General features: G+C 30.7%; 1 long non-coding RNA gene across 1 annotated transcript; it reads right to left on the bottom strand.

Annotated features, from left to right (window-relative positions):
* Positions 1 to 10,107, bottom strand: LOC127720133 (uncharacterized). Its single transcript, XR_007990635.1, has 3 exons — positions 10,007 to 10,107; positions 1,723 to 1,894; positions 1 to 985 (listed from the first exon to the last, which is right to left on the bottom strand). It is a non-coding gene; the product is annotated as an uncharacterized LOC127720133 (long non-coding RNA).
* Positions 10,108 to 10,440: the final 333 nt, after the last annotated feature.

A 10,440-nucleotide genomic window follows, 5' to 3' on the forward strand; every position in this document is an offset into this window, starting at 1 on the left:
AAGATTAAACGAATTTAATATTGCACAAGAACATGTACATGTCAACACTAAACATCATATGATATAAAGTGACACAAAAAGTGATTTGTCCTATTTCAAACAAATAGGCAAAGTCCTAAAATACACCATTCTTATTTCATTATACAATAGAAACTTCTCATTTGTTAGCTTCTTTACTTGTTATTTCTTAAAAACATCTCGAAAGCAACATATGTAGTAAAACCGAAATCCAAAGCAAAATCAAAGTACATTAATTCATCGTTTTAAAATAAATATATGTATAGTGTTAAGTTTTCGTGAAATTTTGTATGTGCGTTTAAAAGTTTTAATAGTTAAAAAATTCCCAGTGCATTGTGTATAAATGTTGGAAACCGTACAGAATCCGTTGTGTTTTCAACACGGCTTTTAAGTACCATAATAAACAACCAGATACGCCGAAAACTAAGGCGAAAAAAATCCACTGAAATATTCCTGAGCTTAGACATGTTAGAATGGCCAACACTCTATAGATTTTGTCATAATTTATGAATTATTTAAATTAGATTTTTTCAATATAAAGAATATTGTTAAGGACGAGAAACTATATGTTAGATTTGAATTACATGTAATTCAAGATTAATTACTAAACAAAGTCAGATACAATCAAGTCCATCGTAGTAATGGATCGCTTCGTTTAATTATCAGACCACATGCCGTTGAAATCAGCTTTGAACAACTGAAACCGTCCTTAAACAACTCGGCCTAGTTCTCTTGTTAGATGATTTTGTTTTAATGAACAATGAATAAATATTAAAGATAACGAATAACGGGAAAATGCAAATAGACCGAACATTTCCATTACAAGTCATTGATGCCACACTTTACTGTGCCATTAGACTTCTCATCATCATGAACAGCATTGGTCCTTCCATTTCACCTGCCATAAGTTGTCTCATAAACATCATTTTCATTAATGGATTCATTTGTGGTCGACGTCTTTGTGAGGCTGAAATGAAACACGTGTAACATTGTTAATTTTATAAAATAATCTATATTATTCTAATAAACATATTTCAAGACGTTCATGTGTACAGCGAATTGTTTTTCTTTTTTATAGCTATAAATAAAACCATCTAAACCACAAAAACACATTAAAAAAACCTAAAACACCTTAAGTACTAACAAACAACTGTATTTACTGGATTGTATAAGAATTATTCTTTCTTTATACATCATATTGATGGCATTATATAATCTCTATTGCCAAATTATACTAATAGTTAGGTCTTGCTAATGTATTTGTAGGCACTGAAGTGATGTTAGGTTTGTGCTCGTGTTTAAAATACCAATTGTGTCATTACATACAGTCGACTTGACAATTTTTAATTTGTGCTTGCAACAGAATATATGCACACAGACTGATGATGATTATAAGCTATATTAAAAGGCAGTTGCAAGTTAAATGCATACTCAACAAATGAGACGAGAAAACTCTGCTTTTTACACGACCGATGCGCTGTTCGAAAGTTTATGATTAAACTTGGTCAAAGTCAATAATTTACGTAGCTATATATGTAAAGTAATGGGACGGTATTATCAAAAGAAATCAAGACCAGCCTTGCTTATGGATTAATTGATTGATTGTTCCTGGCTTATCATATGCACCAGAAAAAATATAAAAAACATAGTCCATGCCCAACATTGCTCGATATTCAAATCTCGCTTAAATCTCATCTTTCTTACCCATATTACGAGAAGCCATAGCTTTAAGCATCATCATTTGTGGATTTAATGAACCTGGTCCTGCTGCTGTGGCTTGTGCTGCTGCTCCGGCCCCCATTTGCCCCAATACACATTGCGATGTAATGGCAACAATCAAAACGATAATTAATTCTTTGCAAAGCATTTCGATAATCTGAAAAAAAATCGCATTCAGAATTAACATGAACAATAGTGGTGATTTAAAAAATCACATTCAGAATTAACACGAACAATAGTGGTGATTTAAAAAATCACATTCAGAATTAACATGAACAATAGTAGAGATTAAACATGTGCTAGAAGTAGGGTTGAGCATGCATATGTGTCTCATGAAATACCATGCGTTGTCACCCTCGATTTTAGGTGGGTGTTGTTCAGTCTTTATTTTTCTATGTTTAGTTTTGTGTACGGTTGTTCGATTTTCGTCCTTTTACGTATTTTGCCATGTTATTGTCAATTCGTTTTCTACTATTGATTTTGAAAGTCCCTTTGGTATCTACACGTCTCTCGTTTATCATTAGCATCTGATTTCTTTTCCTTTTCTAAATTTTGATACAAAAAAAAAAAAATAAGTCTCATTGGTCAAGCCAGTGCTTGTCACTGCGTCTTTACGAGGGTCTGGATGGAGGGTCTTCATATCTGTTATTTTTTATGCCATTTTTTCTCTAATCTTTATTTATTTCATTAAGTTTATAATTCTTGTCCTATTAAAATCAACCTATTTTGAGTTCGCATTTTTCTTCTGCTTTCACGAACTTCATTTTTGTACAAACAATCAATAAATTAGCTACATGCTGTAATCAGTTATGCATTCACACATTATCTACCATGTGCAAGAAAATTTGACAGAATTTCTTTTATCTTGTTTTTGAAATTATATCATACATAAAACATTTTTTTTATTTTTACTGTCAACGCACCTGTCAAATTTGTTTTATTAGACGTGTATTAGAATGCTTTTGAGATATTTAACTCTTCAATTCTTTTTTAGTATTTGCAAACCCAACAAAATAAATGTCTTACACTATTTTACATGATACGTAATAGCGAAATGGCCATAATATGTATACCTTTTTTTTAATCATTTTAATGGTAAAAATCGTTCTTTAACGTCAAACAAAGTTTTGATTTGGCTATTCAGAGCTTGTTACCAAAGATGTTGACAAAATTGGGAGGTTCATTTATACTTGAACTATGTATAGAGCTATATAAGTGAAATATCAGTTTAGTTTTGACATAGATAACACCATACAAGAGCGAACTTGATGCGTATGAAGGTGTTTTGTAAAAAAATCAGGGCCATAAAACCAACTGTCTGCTACAAAAAATGATGACAGAACAATGTAAGAACCCTATTTATACCGACCAGTTTTCTAAGAAGTATACTATTTAAACCTAAATGTGATTCTTTAGTTGCGTTTTCGAAAATATTTAAAGTTAACAACTGTGCTTCCGTGTATATGAAAGAGGTAATAAGAAACCATGGTACAACTACAAAACTACAACTACAATATGCAAATTTCATTTTATTATACTTCACGTTAAATTTTGATTGGTTAATGCTAGGGTGAGGGTGACAATTTACTCTATCACATGGCTCAGCGGGAGACAACTTTTTGAATGTTACCCTCTCGTGCAGACCAATCAAAAATCGGCAATTTAAAGGACAATGAATTGAGTTAAATCAATAATTTTAAGGGCAATGTTCTACGTTTCGGACTCAGACCTTTTTCAAAGACTGTCAACATAAAACAAAATTCATGTTGCTTCCCTTTGTGTTGTTTTTTTTTTTAAACATTAACGATATTAAGTACTCGACAATTACTATTAATTTACAATTTGATTCTTACTCATTACACATTTGTTACATTTTGAATTAAAGATTGATTAACATTTTTTTACATTGTTTAAGTTACTAAATCAATACCCATTCTCAAATTACTTTTAGAAACTGCATTTCTTTTTATAAAATACCAGAATGAATACAAAAGACAATAATGACAGAACATTCAGTATAATAGATTAAATAACACATCGAATTCTACTTCGCCTCGGTTGACAATATTTTCTCGGGGTAACAATCTGCTCTATCACTCTCTCAGCTATGTGTTATTTATATACTGTTACAAAACTTCCAGATCTTGAAATGGATTTTCAACACTGAAATAGCATACACATTACAAAGAGATGTGATTAGTTATTCCAATGTGATTTACCATACAGGTATCAAATGTCTGAAAATGTCTATTATCTATGATTGATTTGGCACAAATATGATGTCATATAACATATAATCCGAATACTATCGTCATTTGTGCAAAAAACAATAATAATATGTTATGATATTTCTTAATTATTTTTTTGCTGTTGTAGTTTTTATCATGACATTAATAACTATTAAGTTATGATTTCATTTTTGCACTTTATCACAAATCAAAACAATCATAATGTTCTTTTAAATACAGACATCCACATTTGACAGGAGTCATGGTAAAACCTGTCTCTTGCCGTAAGAAAAAACATAAACATAATTAACGCGCATTACATATATTATTAATGCAGTTTTGATTTCTTTTTCCGCCCTTAAAGGTAATATATAGACATACTTTTTCTGTGTAAAAAGATCTTTAGTGTCATCTTCACAAATTTGTCATCATGAAATCACTTTTAACTTTTGATTAATACAGAAGAAAAGGGAGCAGCGCGCTGATGGATAATAAATTAAAAATGAAACTTAACCACATGTCATCAACATTTTATGTTTTGGGCAAGGGACACCTAAATTGAAATTCTTTGCTCCTTTTAAATGGTATATCAACATCAGGAGATGTGGTATGATTGCTAATGAGACAACTATCCACCAGAGTCAAAATGAGGTGGATGATAGCAACTATAAGTCACCGTATTGCCTTCGATGAGCAATACCCATACCGTTTAGTCAGCTATAAAAGGAACAAACCGTTTAGTCAGCTTTCAAAGGAACCGACATGACAAAATGTAGAACTTTTCAAACGGGAAACCAATGACCCGATTTATGACAAAACTATGAACGAAAAACAAATATGACAAACAGCAACCACTGAATAATAGGCTCCTGAACTCTTCAACATAGTTTTGTGATTCATTCTTAAGTTAGTTTTTCTTGAAGATTCCTCATACTATCACATTGCGAATTAGAACAGAGGCTTGGCATTAAGGCCCTTGTATGAGAACTTCTTCAATCCAAAATATCATACTCAAATTGTGATACAGAATAAAGAAAATAAAACACATACATCGTCATTGTTTATTGCCATGGTAACTCTTAATTCTATGTTCTTAACACCATTTACCTAAGTAAAGACAGTTTAAATCAAAAACTTTTAATTAAGAACTTATATTCAAATTTAAAGCCAAATTTGGACCTGTTTGCCCTTCTTCTCTAAATATACTGCCCATAACAAGATATTACAGTTGGGTTCAGAAACTCGAATTTAAGTCCGGTATGATTTTAGTTGTTGATATGTTCTGAATATACTTTCAGTGCGCATAACATAAAACTCTAAGGAAATTATAATGTCGCTGTAAATAATTTTCGAGGTAAATCAATAGACTGATTGTTGCTTGCTTGCTTAAGGGATGTTTGATTCTCTGTTTCAAAATAACAAGCGTTTTAAAAGACTGTTATAAATTGTATTTTTCATACATTTAACATTGGCACCTTTTTTCCTTTCAATAACTATGAAAAAATAACAAAGATTTTATAAGATTCTTACAAAAATGGCTTTTTAAACTATATGTAATAAAACTATGAAAAGAAAAAGTACGGGTTAGTGGGCAAAACATTTGAATGTCACCACATGGATAAAACCAGAAGACTCTGAATATCTGACAAAAAATCAAAAACAAGAGAAGCAAGCATCATTAAATCGCATAAAGTTTGCTATGAAAATCAAACATAAGGATGCAACTGGACCAAATCTAATTACACGTATAAACACACCTTAATGATAAACGGATGACTGTTTGGAAAAAAATAAATATGGCGTAAATGCATCATATAGCATATTATATAAGAAGATGTGGTATGAGTGCATATGAGAAAACTCTCCATCCAAGTCACAATTTGTACAAGTAAACCATTATAGGTCAAAGTACGGCATTCAACACGGAGCTTTGGCTCACACCAAACAGCAAGCTATAAAGGGCCCCAAATATGACTAGTGTAAAACAATTAAAATGACACTGAATCCCGACAATCCATCGACAAAACAAAAAGCATAGTAACCGTGATTTTATTGTCGTTCTTCATTTGAAAGTCACAGTGTGCTTAACTATTATACCCACATATATTTTGATTTTGTAATGTTCATCATACTCGTATCTATACCTCATAGATCGGGTTTAATAATTAACAGTTCGTATTCACATAAAATAATTATAGCAAGAAAATCTCAAATATTCAATATTTATATATTACGATTTACATTACTATTTTATTGTTTTGTTAGGAATTAACGGTTGTATTCCAAAGCTGGACAATTAAACCGTACTAAGTCAAAAAGAGTTTAAGGATTTATTCCATTATGGAAAAGATGTCAGACCTTTTACTCTTCAAACATACAATGTAATGCATTTTTTTTATATGGTAAAATGACATAATAAATGTTGACATTTTTGTAAATTTTATTAACAAACTTCTTATCAAATCAACAAAAACTATGAAATAAAAACGTGATAAGCCATTAGGCGATAAACATGAAAAATATAACCATGTATCGATGTCTAAATAAATAATTGTCATCAAAATTAAAATGCTTTTGTTGTTATATTTATATTAAGTGTCAAACGTGTGTTATAAAATGATGTTTTGATCATGCATGATCTTCCCCATCGGTACTGTCAAATTGAATAACGATGTTGTGTGCTGTAAACAATACATGCTTTACTATCATGTCAGGTGTCCTACAGTAAGCTTTATAATGACGTAAAGCTTATTAACTATTTTTCAGATTTTTTTTTCAGTTTCCCCTAAAGCAAAATTGACCATTGATGGATTTGGCTGTTCTCTTATATATATTTTATTGTGTATATTAATGGTGAGACGTTAATAAACTATCTATCTTTCTATCTCTCTCTCTTTAGATCCTTTTTGGTCACAAAGCTCCTCACATTTTCAAGTACTAGTACTTAGATATAAGAAGATGTGGTATGAGTGCCAATGAGACTACTCTCCATCCAAGTCAGAATTTATAAAAGTAAACCATTATAGGTCAAAGTACGGTCTTCGACACGGAGCCTTGGCTCACACCGAACAGCAATCTATAAAGGGCCCCAAAAATTACTAGTGTAAAACCATTAAAATGGGAACGACTTTCAAATGTTTGACTTTGAGTGTTTCTGATGAAGTTAAATCCAGAAAATCGCTTTTGACGCAACACATTTATAAAGTGTTATTCATGTTTTTAGTGACAGCCATTCACTTCTAATCCACTTTTATAAGATTAATTATATTATAAGATTAACTATATTTATAAGATTTATTGTATTTATAAGATTAATTTCATTTATAAGATTAATAATATGTATAGAAGGAAACATCATTATCACGAGATAAATAATGAGATGTGGCATGATTGCTAATGAGACAGCTATCCATCAGAGTTCAAATGACGTGGATAAGAGCAACTATAGGTCACTGTACGGACTGCAACAATGAACAAAATTCCGTAAAAATCGCATATTAAAGCCTCCGACATGACAAAATAACCAGTTATATAAACAGTTCAAACGAAAAAAACCAACGGGCTGATTTTTGACAAACAATAAACTAAAAACAAATATAACAGATAGCAGCAAACGGCAACCACTGAATTCCAGGCTCCTGACTTGGTACAGGAACATAAAGGATGTAAACATGTTTGAAAGTCCCTAGCTATGAACAATGGTGTAACAGCACAAAATAAGGACAAAATAAAAAAAAATAATTGGAAATATTTGTTCTGGTATAAATTTTGTTAAATATCTAATGACCTAATGTTCTAAATATTCGAGCTACGATTACCAGATAGCATGACTGGATCAAAACCACAGGCGGTGAAGGTCGAAAAGGGACAAACTAATTTTCGGAATTAAATTCTTAATTCGGCTTCATCTGAAACTGAGAAAACACAAAAGTTTGACAAAATGATAACTTTTGAGTTCCCATTGATCAGATAAGAGTTAACACATCTCTGCCAAATATCTTAGCTGTATTTGCAAAGCTAGTATTAGCCTAAGAGGAAGTAATTCTGAAGAGTTCCTTGAATACATGCATGTCAATTCTTGTGTTTTGCAGAGGAAAAGTTATATGAATAAATGATAACTGACACAAACAGACTTGAATTGAATTGCATTTAAAAAGAAACAGTCCTTTAACTAATGGTAAAAGGTAAAATAACAAAAATACCGAACTCCAAGGAAAATTCAAAACGGAAAGTCCCTTATCAAATGGCAAAATCAAAAGCTCAAACACATCAAACGAATGGAAAAGTACCAGCTAATCAATGTTAAGAAGATTCACCACTGAGTTTCCAGTAAGCTCTTATCACAATTCAGCATATGTTTAACTAATCAAAGTGCTAGGACAGATGTGCCCTGTATTTGTTTCACTCACAAGCAAAAAATCAGAAAGTTATTAAAATCTTCTTTGTATTCAACTCAATGTAGAAATAATGATAGTTTCTGTTATGGTATTACATAGTCTTACTATGGTATTACATAGTCTTACTATGGTATTACATAGTCTTACTATGGTATTACATAGTCTATGTAATATCATAACAGAAACTATCACCATTTCTACATATTTCAGTTTAATTAAAATAACATTATCATAACATATTGCTATTGAAGACCGTCAATATTGCAAATATTGTCTGGTTTCATAAAAGTACGTCTCTAAACAAAAGGAATTAATTTGTATTTATATAGACGGACACTAATAATTAAACGCTAATAGCTAAACGTCCCACATAATTTAATTTTGTTTAAGAACCATTTTTGAAATACCCCAAATTTACCCAAATCCGTCAAAAAGTGCAGTTTGAGCCAGCTCTATGCATTTATAATGTGGTCACATGTTCGAAAATACACCGAAATATCAGAATATCCTATTGAAACTATGATAAGGGAATTTTGGCAAAGATCGGAAAACTTTTCAGAAAATGGATCTCGTTTAAACTACAATTTCAAGAGAAATTGGCCATACCTCAAATTTACACAACCATTTTTAATTGAAATATCGCCAGATGTTAATATATTTGATATTTTTTTTTATACTACATCAAATCTACAATATGGGCAAGAACATTCATTGGTAACGATACGAAGAAACAATTTTACGAGAGACCAGTAAAATCGGAAGTGTAGCAACTTCTGATACAACTAATAGCCAACCGCCAAGTTGTTATAATACATCCAAAATCACTATTAGATTGAAAGACGGGATGACAAAAATTACAAATACGTGCATAAAATTGGAATAAATTAAAGAGTTTAGTGATTCTATTTGATAATTTGCAAATACTTCAAGTACGTTTGAACATTATGTTATATGCAAATTAAAGCACCAGTGAAAAAGTAGTTTTTGGCTGAAAAATTTTAGTTGCGGACGGTTTTGCAAATGGAAAAGCAAAGACATTTTGGTCCTACATTAAAATTAAATTGAGATGGTAAGGGCAATAGTACCAAAATGACACCCCATCTTAACAAATGAGCTCAATAACGTGTTACAGTGTATTCCGAGAGTGCCATATGGAACTCTTTCCATAATTTGAACTAAAATAGAAAGCTTGAACGGGACAATTACATACTTAATTGAAGATCAAAGAATTGAATATATTTTCTTTTGATATTGGGAAAAAAGGATGGAAATTATGAATAAGCTAAGAGGTCTTAAATGCTCAGTACCTTTCAAAATTTGAAAAAAATATAATCATATTTTTTTGCACTGAAAAACAAAATATGCCGATACTTTCTATTGAAATAAAAAAAATCTATAACTCTCACTCATATATATATATATATATATATATATATATATATATATATATATATATATATATATAAATGTAACAAACTGATGTTCGATTTGGCAATTTCATTTTTGCATGATAATTTAAAAAAATTTATTCAATTTAAGATTAATTATTTCATCTGATTTCCTTGTACTTGTAAAACAGTACAATACCATTAATATAAAACCCTATTCTGTTTTTCTAATATTGAGAATAGAACTTTCTCTTACCTTTTACTCTGACGCAACTACTTGTACAGGTGAAATGACAATACTGTTGTGAAAATAACTGTGCAAGAAAATTGTGTTCCACTTAAATAAACATCAAGATTACGTGAAAAGCTTCATCATTTTCTTACCCTGAAGGCCCAATATGATTTACTGGACATAAACTTATTAGAAAAATGCACGTGTATATATTACTTATTTTGAATTAATTTATTGTGTTGCTACGACAATCACGATATGTTGCATCCGTAGTAAACAATAGAACACGACATTAGTCCAATTTAGTGACCCAACCCAAACGATTTGACCTGTAAACAATAGAACACGAATTTAGTCCAATTTATTGACACAATACAAACGATTTGCCCTGTATTCTAGGTAATTTTTCAAAAATGGGTTAAATATTAAAGAGATAAGATGTAGGGTAGATAACTATT

This window comes from Mytilus californianus, unplaced genomic scaffold, assembly GCF_021869535.1.
Source record: "Mytilus californianus isolate M0D057914Y unplaced genomic scaffold, xbMytCali1.0.p SCAF_11, whole genome shotgun sequence".
Lineage (NCBI taxonomy): Eukaryota > Metazoa > Mollusca > Bivalvia > Mytilida > Mytilidae > Mytilus > Mytilus californianus.